This window comes from Spermophilus citellus, assembly GCF_964194105.1.
Source record: "Spermophilus citellus genome assembly, chromosome: 13".
NCBI classification, from domain to species: domain Eukaryota; kingdom Metazoa; phylum Chordata; class Mammalia; order Rodentia; family Sciuridae; genus Spermophilus; species Spermophilus citellus.
Window position 1 is genome coordinate 89,242,113 of NC_138193.1, and position 16,342 is coordinate 89,258,454.

Below are 16,342 nucleotides of genomic sequence, written 5' to 3' on the forward strand. Positions count from 1 at the left end.
ATGCTAGGCAATCACTCTACCACTGAGCTACATCCCCAGCCCATGACAAGCAGTCTTAAAATAGAAACACAAAAAGGGCTGTCTGTCTCTCATTAGTTAGTTTATAATTAATTGTGGCGTAGTTTTAGGAAAACTTTGAAGAATATTTTGAAGAATATTTTTCACGAAAAGAGATTGAGAATTTTTGTGGATACAGAAGTTTTCTTTAAATTCTGCTATTGATACCAATAATTGCTTGCATTTATGGAAGTTTTTATGGTATTTAAATATGAATTTTACTTTCTTATCAGAAATCTATCTCATAAAGCAACAGTTTTGTGAAAAAGGCTCTTCTATGGGCATATGCTTCACCAATTTTAATCCTTTCCTCTAGGACTAAACTGATAAGAATATAAAAGGTATAATTTAGTAAACCATTACAAATATACTGTGCATCAAATGGATTGAATAGACTTCCCTTCAATTAATCTCCAACCTTGATTGAAAATAATATTAAAAGGTTAATATGGCAATAACTATAAAAGATATATTATAACACAGCATAGGTAAAGAAAGTGGAATTATTACTTCTTATTACTTAGTAAATGTCAATAGTAAAGGGGTGTTGGAGCTGATTTTGAAGGAAGTAAAGAATATTTCTAAATGAGAAAGAGAATGTAAGGACTTAATGTCTGGGTCTGGAGCCTAATGAGTTAGAAAAATGGAGTGGGAAGCTCAGCCTGCCTAAACTTTACTTTCATGTCTTTTCCCCTCATATTAGTTATTTTTTTCTTGGCCAGAACAAAGAAACTTCTAAAAGAGCAATTCTTTTCATTCTGTTAAACTTCCAATTGGCTTTAATGGCAATGGAAAACCCAAGTGAAAATGTAACTGTGTTTTCTGGATAGTATTGAACATCATTATAAATAATTACCTGTGAATGGCACCTGTCTTTTCCAACATTGATCATATTTGCATCTCAGGTACATGGATTTAAAGAATTAAATGACAATAATGAAATAGATGAGTTAATTTGGACGGGTCTGTAATGAAATGTTATTTATGTCCTCAGAAAATACATACTTTGGTAAATTTCCACTTGGTCATATTTATATCTCTGAATTATTTCTTGTGTGTAATCTGAAGTCATTTTTTCACATCCTAAAAACTTCTCTCAGTTATACCAGTCAATAAATGCATCTGAGGGGCTTGCATGAAATCACACTTTTTATATTTGCATTAGCACAGCACAATGTGAGTTACTGTCATAACTCTACTTCTTAGCTTTATTCCTTTGTTGTTGCTCTTATATCATGTTTTTCTGTGTCTTATATTTTGTTATTCTTTTTCCTCTGAAACTAAGTGCTTCACAGAAGAATGAAAACCTTGGCCTTTGCTTAAAAGCACCCACTCTCCACAGGGAATATACTTATTCCAGGAAGGACAAAAAAGTGATTTAGGAGAGACAGAATATTTTTGTAGTAAATGCTAAGTCTTCACTTCTTAGTCTGCAGCTTCTTTTTTGACCCTACCTGTCAGGTATCCATCTACAACCTTCAAGTAAGAGTTAATGGAAATTCTTTGTCTTCAAATTCTACATTACCAATTACCTTAGATGCATAGCTTCTCTTCTGACTCCTTAATCTTTCTATCTGGCAGGAATTATCTCTGTGATGCCAGATGCGAGGTACACATGCCACTATTCATCATTCTATGTCCTTGGTACTCTCTCCAAGTATTGTGGAGCTCTTCTCTACTAGGTGAGGTTAGACTCAGCCTCAGCAAGCTCTACAGGTCATTGCAGCTTCCAGTAGCACTAGCTTGATAGATTAATCTCATTGTTATTCTTAACATTTCCTAGTGTTTGTCTTTTCTCTACCACAAAGGAGAAATCAGTTTGTGGATTATGACAGGGCTCTGGTGGGATGGAGATCTCACCGCTAAGAACTAAATGGGAGGTCAAGTACTATCAGTACTTGATTTGCTAGCCCCTCCACTAATTACTTCAGGGCCTTTCTCATCTCTCTTATTTTTTTTCAAGATAATAATAAACTGCAATTTGGGTTTCTACTCTGTTAAAGGAAAAAACAATGTCTGGATATCAAAAGAGGAAAAATTAGAAATTCCTATTATAATCAACTGTTTAGCTATGTTGTCATACATTTGCTTGCTCACTCATGAGACTTATAAAAATGTATTTGTAAGTTGGTGCTATTTGGTTTTCTTGAATAATATCAACAGAGAATATCATTTTTGCAAGTCAGGAAAGTGTGCCTTCATTCTATCTCATTCATTAAAAGTAAGAGTGGGTATTATTTTAATATTCTGTAAGTATACTCATTTTAAAATGTGCTCTTTTATATTAACAAGTTAATAAGCAGTAATAATCCAACCAAACAATTGGACTAACTCTGTCAGGATCATATGACTAGTCACAGTTTAAAAACCAGCCAGGTGCAATCATGTTTTGAGAAAAATAGCGTTTATTTAGAGGCAGAATGTGGCAATTTGTTCCAGTAGAAATTCATCTGAAAGAAACAATAAAAATAACTTCTACTGCTTTTGAAAGTTATGTTTTTAAAGTGTTCTACTCTTGCATGCATATTTTAATGCAACTATTCTTACAAACAGGGAGAACAGAGGGAATGAATCAGCTTGCAGGGAGAGGAAACCCACTGTTTTATGGCAACAGTCCACTAATCAAGCTTAGGATGCCTCCCTCCAGGAGAAGAAGGTTGAAGCCTTCACATTCCTAACTGGAGCATTTCTTGAATACCAGTGACACATATTTAGAATAACATAAAATAAAGGAATAACCAAAAATGTGTCAAGTATATTATTTGCAATGGGAATCTTAACATTTGAGGAATGACTGTGAGCCACAGCAGTGACTAGGACCTATTGGCACAAGACGTCAAAGGAAGATAGGATTTCGTTGCAGAGGGAATTCTTCAATCAAATCCAACTATATTATTTACATCTAAGATTTATAAGATTGATTAAATTGAGTTTCAAGCATCTTTGTGTAAATAATATAGTCAAAGCTTGCTGACTTTGATTCAATTCTATTCACTTTTTGACAGAGTAATTGGTATCAAATTTAATTTTAATGATCTGCTAAAGCTATGGTTTCTTGTGATGGAGTTATTTAACAGAGTGAAGCTATTGTCATCTTCTCTTTACCTTTAAACAAAATGAGTATTCAGTTTCAATTTATTCACACTAGAGAATAGAGCACCAGCTAATTATTATTCATCGTGTTGCAGAAAAATTCTATTAGATGGTTCATATGAAAGAAGAGAAAAAAATTGCTAACCACTTACCTTCAAAATATTTATCCATACTAATATATGACCTTAACTTGTCTATAAAAAGGTTATAACTTGTTATATCATCTTTCGAACTGGTTTATATCCTGACATAACAACTAAAATTCCTCCAGGTATAAACTTTTGATGCTGAATGGGGCATTGTTTTGATATCAGTTTAAAATGAGAATAACATTCTAAGTGAGATGTCTTATGATCTCCTTTGTTCCCCTTAAAGTCCATAGACAGGGCTGGGGCTGGGACTCAGTGGCAGAGTGTTGCCTAGCATGCATGAGGTGCTGGGTTTGATCCTCAGCACCACATAAAAATAAAAACAAATAAAATAAAGGCATGTGTCGATCCATAACTATAATTTTTAAAAAGTCCATAGACATTTTGAATTATACTTTTATATTGTGTGCTTGTACAAATATGTAATAATGAATCCCACTATTATATATAGTTATAACAAATTGATAAAAATAAATAAATAAATAAAATGGGTGTAAAAATGTCCGTGGTAAATCTATTTTCTTGAGGTCAACCTAATCCAGAATGTGCCACGCAGTTGTTCTGTGTTTTGTTTTGAGTTAGTGATTTTTTCATCACTGTGACCAAAATACCTGATAAGAACAACTTCAATGAGAAAAGATGTATGAATTTTTCCAGTAGAAATTCATCTGAAAGAAACAATAAAATTCATGATCTCAGAGGGTTCAGTCTCTGGTAAGCTGCCTCCATTGCTTTCAGCCTAAGACAAGGCAGAACATCTTGGTGGAAAGGCATGGTAAAGGAAAGCTGCTCAACTCATGGCAGCCATGGCGCAGAGAGAAAAAGGGGCCAGAGAGAAAATAAACCACTCCAGGCCACCTCCAGTAACCTACTTCCTCCAACTAGCTCCCACCTCCCAGTAGTCTATTTAACCATCAATAGATTAATCCACTGATAAGGTCAGATTTCTCAATCAAGATCGCTTCCCAGAAGCTCCACCTCTAAACATGAGACTTTGGGGGATATTCCAGATCCAAACCACAACATGTTTTCATAACTATTCTTAGTTCTAGGGAATAGACTTGCAAAAATGGGATGTCTTTAAAATTGGTGTGAGAAGAATAAAGAATATATTGTTCATGTTAATGATGCACTAAGGATGTATTCATATCTTGAGCAACTTTTGGAAAGGCATATGTTTGCAGAGTTTCCCCTGATAGTCAAGGGAGGTGTGTATTTTTCATTTTCTATTAACCCCTTCTTTTTGACTAGCTAGCCCTTCATATTCACTCTACCTTGTTCTGGTTGCTCAGAATCCCCAGTCAGGGACACACAATACCAATTGCCCTCTCTGTGTTTAGAATCTATTTCTTTAGATGAGCACTAAGAAATAGAGACTTCAAGTGGTAAGGGACCTTTTGATTTGTCTTCACCTAACATGCTATCCCATGAAGTGATTCTATATCAGCTGCCCCAAGGATTTCTTTTATTCTATCTGATAACTTTAGTCTATCTAATAAAAGGAGCCACACACTTCAAGTATATGGAGGCAAGATAATGCTCATATTTTCTTTTTAAGTTTAGTTGCTGATCCTCGTTCTACTTTGTGGGAATAGAAAATATGTCCAAATTTTCTTTTACATAACAATTCATTAAATATTTTCAGTTCTTTATCATGTGTCCACATTAACAATTTTTCACATCTGTGAATGTTTCAATGAAATTGACATTAATTGACATTAAAACTACATAGTAAATCATAATCTAGAGTTCATATATTATAATATTGATATTATAATTATTACATTATAATATAACTACATTATTATATAAAATGCATTATTTATTATATAATTATACATTTTATACTTTATGTAAATTCTTACAGGTATTCTACATCTGGGACAATGGGACAATTTTTCCAGATTTTGGGGGTTTTTTTTCTGTTTTATTGAGGTCTCAGCACTACCCTTACAACATGAAATAATGCAAAACATACTCTACTTTATCATGGGCCCTATTAAATATTAACACCCCAAACTAGAAACTTAAATACTACAAAGTGGCAATAAATTGACCAGGTCAAGCTATTATCTCATGTAAAAATTTTGGTCAACAACGTTTTGTTGCATATTTCTTCCACAAACTCCTTCTAAGCCAAGTTTTTCCTATTATGTACTTAATGAGAAATGGTGTGAGATAACCTTTAAGAGAGTTTAGCTTGACATTTCAACCTAGATTATTCTGAATCTTAAGAGTGATATTAAACAATATCTGTCTGCTCAAATTTTTGTTACTTAAAGCATAATATTTTTAAATATATGAAGTGATTTTGAAATTGGAGAAGGGAATGCCCAAAAACTTTGAAAAAAGTATGAATCAATTAATGAAAAAAAGTATTGGGCAAAAATCCAACACTCAATTAGAGTAGGCATAGAGGAAAGCTACTGAAACCCTATAAAGAGCACCTACAAAAACCTACAGCTAACATTATACTTCATCATGAAAAACTAGATGCTTTCTCCTAAGATTAGGATATGCTCTCTCACCATTCTTATTCCATATCATATTGAAAGTCTTAGTTCAAAAGGAAAAGAGTATAAGAGTTGAAATGTAAAATAACTGCCTTTATTTTTTTTTACATATAACGTGACTGTATATACAGAAAGATTCCAAAAAATCAACAGTGAGAAAAATAAAGAAGCGGCTCCTGGAACATAAAGAATGATAGCAACATTTAGAATACAAGGTAAATAGTAAGAATATAGGACACGATGCATGTACAAAAGCCAATTGCTTTCTTATTTACCAGCAATAAATATCTAGAATTTGAAATTAAGCACACAATATCATTTATAAGAGCAACAAAATGAAAGAAGTACTTAGGTGCCAATTTAACATAATATACATGTACATATATTTATATATTTTCTATATGACGAAAACTACAAAAAACTAATGAAATAAATAAAAAAATCTAAAGAAATATATAGAGATTCCATGTTCATGGATCAACGCACAGGCTGCTATTAAAGTGTCACTTCTTTTCAATTTGATATGTAGAACACAATTCCAGTCAAAATCCCAGAAAATTATTTTATGTCTATCAACAAATTGATTTTAAAATTTATATAGGTAAGAACCCAGAAGAACCAACACAAAAGAAGAAATTTAGAGGGTTTGTACTCCCTGACTTTAGTACCTACTATAAAGCTGTAGTGATCAAGAAATGGGGTATTGGGGAAAGCATAGAAAAATAGATCAATGAAATAGAGAGTCCAGATATATATCCCCAAAAATATATTAAGTGGATCTCTGACAATGAAGCAAATCCAATTCTGTGGGAAAATAATATTTTTCAACACATAATGCTCATCATCATTCATTTCTGTTGATCTAACAAAAGACCTAAAGCTGGGTATTATGGCCTGAATCTGGAATGTGCCCTCAAGGCTCATATTTTGAAGGGTTTCCCCAGCTGAAGGAGCTATTCACCATTAGAGTCTAGATGGAGGAAGCAGGTCACTGGGGCATGCCTATGAGGGGTATGTTTTGTCCGTGACCCCTTCCTCGCTTGAGTGTGTGCGCTCTCTCATTCTCTTCTTTCTGGCCACAATGAGGTAAGCAGTTTACCTCCACCTATGCCATGAGATTCTACCTGACCACAGGCCTGTAAACAATGGAGTCAATTGACCTGAAACCATAAGCCATGATGAATATTTTCCTCCTTTAAGTTGTCATGGAGATGGAAAACTAACAGAATTATTTGAATTTCCTGAACAACAGAAAATTTTTGTTCACATTTATGGAAGCTTAGGAAGCCAAAGATAAGGCATTAGCAGGTTCAATGTCTGCTGAAGTCCATTACTCATTACATTTGCTGGAAGAACAGAAGAGAGCTGAACTACTCCAGCAAGCATATTTTTGATGGCTTTAATTCCATCCATGAAATCTCCTTCCTTAGGATTAATCAACTCCTAAAGACCTCTCATTTTGTGCTATCATATGATGTTTCAATGCATGAATACTGGGGATACATTCAAATCATAACACTGCTGGAGCAACCAGATATCCGTATGTAAAAACAATGAATCTAGACACTGACATTTCAGACAATAACTCAGAATGAATTGTAGACCTAAATGTAAAATGCAAAACCACAAAAATTCTAGAAGATAATGCAGAAGAAAATCTAGGTGAACATGGGTTTGCTAAGGCATTTTTAAAAAATTTTTAAAAAATCTGCTCTGTGAAAGATTATGGCAGAAATATGAAAGGATAATCCACAGAATGAGAGAAGGTATTTGTAAAGCTGGTTTCTGACAAAGGACATGTATTCAAAATACACAAAGAATTCTCAAAACTCAACAGTAAGAAAACAAACAACCCAATTAAAAATGGGTAAAAGATCTGAACGTATACCTCACCAAAGAAGATAAACAAACAGATGGCAAACATGTTAAAAGGTGCTCAACATCATATATCATAAGGGAATTAGAAATTTAAAAAAAAACAGAAACAGAAACTCTTATCCACTGCTAGCATGTATACAAAATAGTATAGCAATTTTGGAAAACAGGGTTTTTTTAAAAAATATTTTTATATGCTGATGAACCTTTATTTCATTCATTTATTTATATATAGTGCTAAGAATCAAACCCAGTGCCTCACACATTCTAGGAAAGCACTATACTGAGCCACAACTGCAGCCCTGGAAGACGGTCTTTAAAAAAATAAAATTAAGCATATCTTACCATATCACCTGGCAATTGTGCTCCTTGGTATTTACACAAATGAAATGAAAACTTATGACTACATAAAAGCCTGCACATGAATTTTTATAGCAGCTGTATTTAAAAGTGCCAAACTTGGAAACAACAAAATGCCCTTCAATAGGTAAATAGAAAAAATAAATAAATAAAACCCTAAATATCAAGACAATGGAATATTTTTCAGTGATAAAAATATAAGCTAACAAGACAAAAAATACATAAAAGAACCTTTAAAGCATAATTCTTAGTGAAAGGAGTCAGTCTAGAAGGCTATATACTTTATGATTCCAATAACATTATAGGAGAAACAAATGTATAAATACAATAAATGAATCACTGGCTGCCAGTGTTTAGGAGAGAGGGAGAGTAAGTGGAACCTGGGAGTTTTAGGGCACTGGAATTCTTATGCATGATACTGTAATGATGGATACGTGATATTATATATTCATCAAAACCCATAGAATAGTGCATCACAAAGAGTGAACCCTAATGTAAACTATGGGCTTTAATCAGCAGTAATGTATCATTATAGCTTCAATTGTAGCGAGTATCCCACATTGCCGCAAGACCTTAATAACAAGAGAACCCTGTACTTTCTGCTCCATTTTCCTATAAGCCTAAAACATCTCTGACAAATAAAGTATATCAATAAAAAATGAAATTAAAAAAATGGAAAAAGAGCAATGAAACAGAGTACATTATAAATACAAATAACTGAAAGATGCTAGAAAATGACTGCATTACTTTGAAAACTAGTAAATACAGGAGGGAAATTAAACACTCATTCTGCTTTTTTTATATGAGCTATATTATATTTGAAGAGGAAAAATTTTTCTTTATGGGAATGTATTAGCTGATACATAGTGAAAAATGTTAGAATGTCACCTCTCCTTAATGAATTAATGGATCTAAAATATGATCATCAATTACTGATGAAGGTCAGAAAAAGAGAAAATCAGATTTAAGAATCTCAGGATGGGGCTGGGGATGTGGCTCAAGCGGTAGCGCGCTCGCCTGGCATGCGTGCGGCCTGGGTTCAATCCTCAGCACCACATATCAACAAAGATGTTGTGTCCGCCGAGAACTAAAAAATAAATATTAAAAATTCTCTCTCTCTCTCTCTCTCTCTCTCTCTCTCTCTCTCTCTCCTCTCTCACTCTCTCTTAAAAAAAAAAAAGAATCTCAGGATGAAAGTACACAACATTGCCCATTAGGCTTAGCCAACACCCAACTAACTATCCAACAAATGAATAAATTCCTGAATTTGATGAAAGCTTTAAATGTCAAATATCAATTTGTGAGTAATTCATGATACAAATATGCAAAAAAATTACACAGACATGTAATTCCAACTCAAAATCACATTAAAAAACCCTCTAGTTTCTCAAATTAGGTAGATAGATAGATAGATAGATAGATAGATAGATAGATAGGCAGGCAGAGACAAACACAGAGACAGAGGGGGGAACAAAAAAAGAGGGGTAAATTAGATTTTTAGGGAGACTTAAAAATAAATATAATGTAAAATAGTTGAATGAATTCTGGATTAATAGAAAAATTTGGGGAAGTTCAAATAAATTCTGAAGGGTACGTCATAGTTTTGTAGCAATATTAATTTCTCAGCGTTGATGTATATGGTTATGTAAGATGCTAACTACCACAAGAATTATTATTACAGGACATTCAGAAATTATCTTCTCTATCTTTTCTATATATCTAGAAATATTTTAAAATAAGTTTATTTTTAGAAAGATGAAAGACATACCAGGCAATATATGAACATTATTATGATGATAATGCAAGATGAAGACATACCAGGCAATATATGAACATTATTCTGATCATAATGCAAATGAAAACAAACAGATTGCAAAAATTAACAACAATTACAAGGCAATTGAGGAAATGAGAACAGTGATTGAATATTTGATGTTAACAATAATAACTTTTGATAATATTGTAGGTGCCATAATTGTACAAAGATTATGTTTTCAAAGACTTTCTTTTGTTTTAAAGATGCTTATTAGAATACTTTAAGATGTCATGATATAATGTCTGATAACTCCTTCAAAATAATATGGCTGGGGATGCAGTTTAGGTAACAAATTAAAGAAAAGTAAAAAGATTGTTTAAGTAAATGTTAGATGAAGGTATTGTTGAGACTGTGTATTGAAGGTATTGTGGAGGTACTATTGTGAAACAATAAGTGTGAAGGTATTTTTTTTGGTTAGGAATCTGACATATATTGCCATATGTAAACCCCATAATAGTTCTGCAAAATAGGCATTTTATAGCTGAAAAATTCAATTGTCAGAGGAGTTAGTCATCTTTCCTTAAGACAGAAAACCATTAATTAGGTAATGGAGCCAACCTTAGAATGCAAATTTGTGGGTCTGAAACTAGTACCCTTTCTTGTGCACACAATTTCTATTGCTTCAGGCCACAGGTGAGAGGCTATTCCTGGGTACCTCAGACTCACTCAGGTTGTGGCTCTGTGCCATGTCATGTGATTACTAACTCTGGTTTTATCCATTTGTGTTATTTTTCTAGTGACAGTGATGGCTTGCACTTCCCAAACCACACTGTTGTGTTTAACCACCTTTCCACAGCTCACCCTCAAAAAACCCTGGCTGGACTGAGGCCAGAGTTGTAGCTGTGGTTTTTATTCTTATTTTCTTCATTTTCTGAAACCAATATGTGAGATAGTGATGGTGATGATGATGAAGAGGAGGAGGATACCTAGGTTGATAAGACCATGTCCTAAGGAGCTGGCCATCCAGAAGGAAGCAAGGAACAGGATAGGCTCTCTGAATCACATCCTCCAGGAAAAGGTGAAATTTGCCGGAATTTGAGATAGACAAATCGAATTCAGCAAACTGCCACATAAGAAGCTATCAGAAATGAGATACAAACCGTAGCGCTCATCCTGTGGAACATTTTAATTCTATCTTAAAAATCAGTGCTCCTTATTTTTTAATTATTGAAGTGTATTTATAGCGGGCACTGATTCGAGGATTCTGCAGGACCCAGTATATTTTGAAATTAACTATCAATAGTGTTAGATATATAATTAATACTAACATATATTATCATTATAGGTGGTTATGCTATTATATTTTCATATTGTTCCTTAAATAGTAATAGAGTTAAATAGTTTAAAAATATCCAATTCTTTTCCAGATACTGTGGATTGATATGAGTGGTCTTATTTTAGTCTTAACAATAACCAGTTGAGAAAAGAATCACTGGGTTCATTTTATGAATAAAAATGCATGGAAATGATAACCATTGTAGAAGGTCAAGCAGCTGGATCAGCTCAGATTGTTGTGTTTTCAAGAGATTTCTTTTCCTGGTATAGGAAACTGCTGCTGCTGCTTTGAGGGAAGACATTTCCTTGGCAGAGATAAACTGTGTCACTGCTGTCATTTTAATTGCATATGGAAAATGGTCCAAACATAGCCACACCCTCTGGGGAATGAAGTGGCAATGCCAGCAATGTCCTATAGGCAGTTTGATGCTTTAAAAAAAATTTTTTTTAGTTATATATGGACACAATATCTTTATTTTATTTTTATTTATTTTTATGTGGTGCTGAGGATAGAACCAGAGCCCCAAATGTACAAGGCAAGCACTTTGCCACTGAGCCACAACCCCAGCCCCGTTTGGTAGTTTTTAAGAAGATTCACTCTGTGAGGTCTAGTTCCCTCCTACTTTGGAATTAAAAATGATAACAGTCAAAGCTATGACAGAAGTTCGAGAGAAGTTCTGCCAAAAAGATATCAATAGACATCAGAGAAGGAAGGGAAGAAACTATCTGAATTTCCCTTATATAAGCAGCTATTTATAACCTCTATTATCCATGTTGCAAAGAGTTATGCAACATGTTACTTGAGGTTGTGAAATTCGTCAAATATTTCTGTAGGCAATATATATTATGCATTGCTGTGTGCATGTGCACGCACACGTGGGCATGTGTGTGAGATTACCAGATTGGAAATAGCTGCAAATTCTTTGTCACACCATCTATTGAGTGATGGCTTTCATGTGGTTTCTCCTGAGTATGATTAGGTTCTGTGGTCTGACCACCAGAACACAATACAGGTGATGCTGTGGCAGAAAGAGCTACTAGCTCATCCTGTTTGTCTCATGAAGTGCTCACTCCTGGGACACTTGCTCTGGAAGAGGTCAACTGTTATGTTGGAAATCTGATGACCCTATATTTCCATGGTATGACACAGGCCCTAGAATATAAGATACCAGATAGACTAATAGGCCAAAGACTAATGCAATGCTGAACACATGAACCATTTTGAACCTCAGTCCTCACACTTGGAAACTCCTAAAGAGGTCATGCAAATCAGAGCCAGCTCACCTAGACAAAACCTTCCCAATTCCTAGAGTATGAAAAAGAAACTGTTGTTTCCAGTCACTCCATTTTGGGGCAGTGTGTTTTGCAACAGTATAATAATGAGATAATCAAGTTTGTCTGAAAAAAAATAACAGGTAGTGTTTCCATAATAAGCAAAAATGGAACCAGGAGAGGAAACTTTGGCTAGAAAGAAGGGAGTGAGCAACCTTTTTCAAAGTGGAAAGCCTTGTTAATTACAGTTAAAAGCTAATTGTAGAATTTTTGATTAATTCTCCTCACTTAATGGTTTAAAATAAAGATGGTTAGGGATTAATTTTATAGTGTTGGTATAAGACAGTAACTTTTTCAGAAGATTAAAGACCTGTGATTGGTACTTTTCTACTAATTAGATTAGTAATATACTAAGGGAAAAAACATATGTTCTTAGAGAAATGTGAACCATAAGAGAAATCCCAGTTCTTGTAACAAATATGACACAGAAGTTAGAAAAATACATGTTTCAAAGATACAGAATCTTTGTCCTCAGGGAAGCATAAAAATATAGGACCAACAAATGCACAAATTTTTTATATTCTTGGTTATTAATCACGAATTTGGAGCTCATTTTGTGTAATGTTGAAGACAGAATAGATAAATTTACTTTTGTTCCTCTTCAACAACTCTACTAAAATAATAATTTTTTTTTTTCTAAAACCTCATAAACTCACAAAGGCAACAAAATGGGACAGAAGACAAGAGCAACAAACACTGGAACCTAGGAAAAGAATCTGAAACTGACTTAGCAGTCAGAAAATCAGACACATGCTCTGATTTGCATTGCTCATTCCCCACAAAAACCCTGGTATCAGGTATGTTTACAACAGGGAATGAAAGTGGGGTTGAAAATAGACTATTCATGAAGTAGTTAGATCTGGTATCCTCTCTCCCTACCTTTTTATAAAACAAGATATTCTCTGAAGAGAGTAACAGAGGATTTCAGGGTTGGGTAACAGTTAATATAGAGTCCCTAATCCTACTTCATTCCTTCACATAGCTAAGGCAGATAGGTCTATTCCTACCTGAAAAGAAGTTAAAATGTTCTTCTCCAAGAAATCTGATCAACCCCAGCAGGTAATTTAAAGTTACTGATATCAGAGGCTCCTCCATGAAACAGGGTAAGCTTTGCATTCCTCTAACACCTAAATTAATTAATTTATAGAAAGGAAAGTTTATGTTGGCTCATTGTTTTAGAAGTCTCAGTCCATTGTCACTTGATCTTATTGCTTTGGGTCCCAGAGTCAGGCAATATTTCATGGTAGTAGCTTGGGTAGACAAAGCTGCTGCCTACCTCATGGCAGCTGGAAAGCAAAGAGACAGATGAAGAAGTCCCAATGTCCCCTTCAAGGTCATTCCTCCAGTGACCTCTAGTCCTCTGAAATGTCTGAACATCTCCCCGTAGTGTCACAGACTGGCAACCAGGCCTTTAGCATATGGACCTTTGGGAGACCCTCACCCAAACCATAGAACAAGCCTAGCAAAGCATCTTGAAGCAAAGCTCCGAGTGGGTAATTTCATACATATACTGAAGATTTCAGTTGTTTTCATAGTGCCCACTCTTAAATCTAAGCAAACAACCCAGGTTCACCAGGTCCAATTTATCTAAATGAAGCTTCTGATGTGATAAATAGAGAAGAAATAGACAAAAGAAATGTTCGTATGTTGTCCTTGCTGTCAACATGTCACCCAATCCTGAGGTCCTCTGTGTTACCCTCTGCATAGAACCCTGTCTTATATAAAAGCAAGAAGGAAAGATGAATATGCAGAGAAGAAACAATAAAGGAAAATCTTTTATTCATGTCTTCAGAGTAGTAAAAAGTGCAATTATAAAACAAGAACAGAAATTATATTTTTAAGAAAGAAATAAGGCAAAGAAAGGCTCTTCAGGTGAGGTCAAGAAAAAGAGGCAGTGGAATACAGAGAACCACAGACCACAATTCAACAATCAGGGTGATAGAGAATCTTAGAAATTCCGGTTTACTGATAGGTGTGACCAACTCATCATTCCCCTAGTCCCCAGCAGCAGGACCAACAAAGAAAAAGCATTCGTGTGGCAGGAACAGCAGGAAATGATGTGAAATCAAAGATGGAGCCAAATAGGCTACATATTTTCTCCAAAGGGAATGAGTACTACAATGCATGGAACCACAGCATAAGAATTATTAGCTGAAAGGGAAGACAGCCCTACAGCCTCCAAGTTGTGAGTGATTGCCAAAAACAATACTTCTGAGTCACAAAAATGTCAGAGAGGTTGTGTTAGTCCCAGAATGTATCAGCAAATCTCTCTAGAAGAAGAAACAAATTTTTAGAAGAGAAACCAAATTGAAGAGGGTAAGACAGAAAACCCTGTATGTAAGAAGGTTCAGTTTGCAGAGAAAAAAGATTCAGGTGCAGCATATAAAAAAAAATACTGTCACAATGAAATGTCAGTACTGCTTCCCAAGGTGAGAGCACCTCTTCCAAGGCAAAGGTTGGTGAACTCTGTCTGGGAAACACTGAAGAGGGACAGAAAACTTTGCAGAGCCAGGCCTCACTCAGATTCAGATGCCACTCCCAGGATCATAATTCAATAACAAAGAGTACAGGAACTTTATCAATAAACATACAGTGGATTTTCTGTTTACCCAATACTGAACTAAATTCTTGAGACAATTCAAAAGAAATACTTCTCAAAAGATTGCAGAGTATCAGGACAGAGGCAGCATCCATGCATGCGACATTAATGACATTAAAGTGTCCTTGATTGGTTGTATTATTGCTTAGGATTTATGTCAGTGATCAACAAGGTCTCAGTCCATTCTTCAACTAGTTCTGCTACTTACAAGTTGTTTGACTTTGGGGCTTTCCTTCAGCCTCTTGTCTGTAAAATGAGGACAATGATATAATCTTCTCATAGCTATTTTGTAAAGAGTAGTGAGATAAAACTTGAGAGTAAGTCAGGCATGTAGTAAGCACCTAAGTGTTTGCCCATGTCATTAGGACATGGTCATGAAATACACTTCATACATCTGTTAGCCTCTGCCACAGTGCATAAATTTCATTGCAACAGAGAAATACCCAGATACAGGTCTGAAAACACAAAAGAGACAGTGGGTTTCACCTCCACAATTTCACTACCTGCAATAGCATCTGATACTCACTTGGTACTCAGTGAATCCATGTTAAATGGGAAGCTAAGAATTATCACTACCAGAAAAACAATTACAAGCCTATATCCAATAATTAATGTTTTAATATTTCCAGCTTCCTCATAGTCATTATATACTGAAAGATGAAATTCTTGTCTTGTTTTTATTCTGCACAAATATATCATATACACTTTTTAATTGTGCAAGATTTAAAATTATCCTCATTGTTTTAGAAAGCTTTCCAATGAAGAATAAATTTATATAATTACAATTTTAAAAATTAAAATAATATTCTTAATATTAGTAAACATGATGGTGTATTTACTCTAAGGTTAAGGAAAATATTTATTATATAGGTAATTGCAAATACTAAGCAAGGAAAATGTTACAATTATATATTCATGTTCTCATTAAACATTCAGTAATAAGTGATTTAATCTTTTCTTTAAGGAAAAGATACAGAGCTTTTAGCAAAAACTTTTTGCTTATGCCATGAAGTAAATATGCAATGTAAAACTAAAATATTCTTCTGATTTGTGACCAAAAATATGTTGCAGTAAATGCATACTCTATCAAATAAGAAAGGTGTAAGTCCACTAAGCACCTAATGTCAGAATAGTATTCTAAATATTTCACTGATTCCTTCTGTGACTGATAGATGAGAAAGGACACTATTGTCAAGAATCAATTCACCTGTCCCGGGCTTACAGCTGAGTATCAGCTAGGTCTGATGCCCAATCTCTTAAAAACAAATGTTTA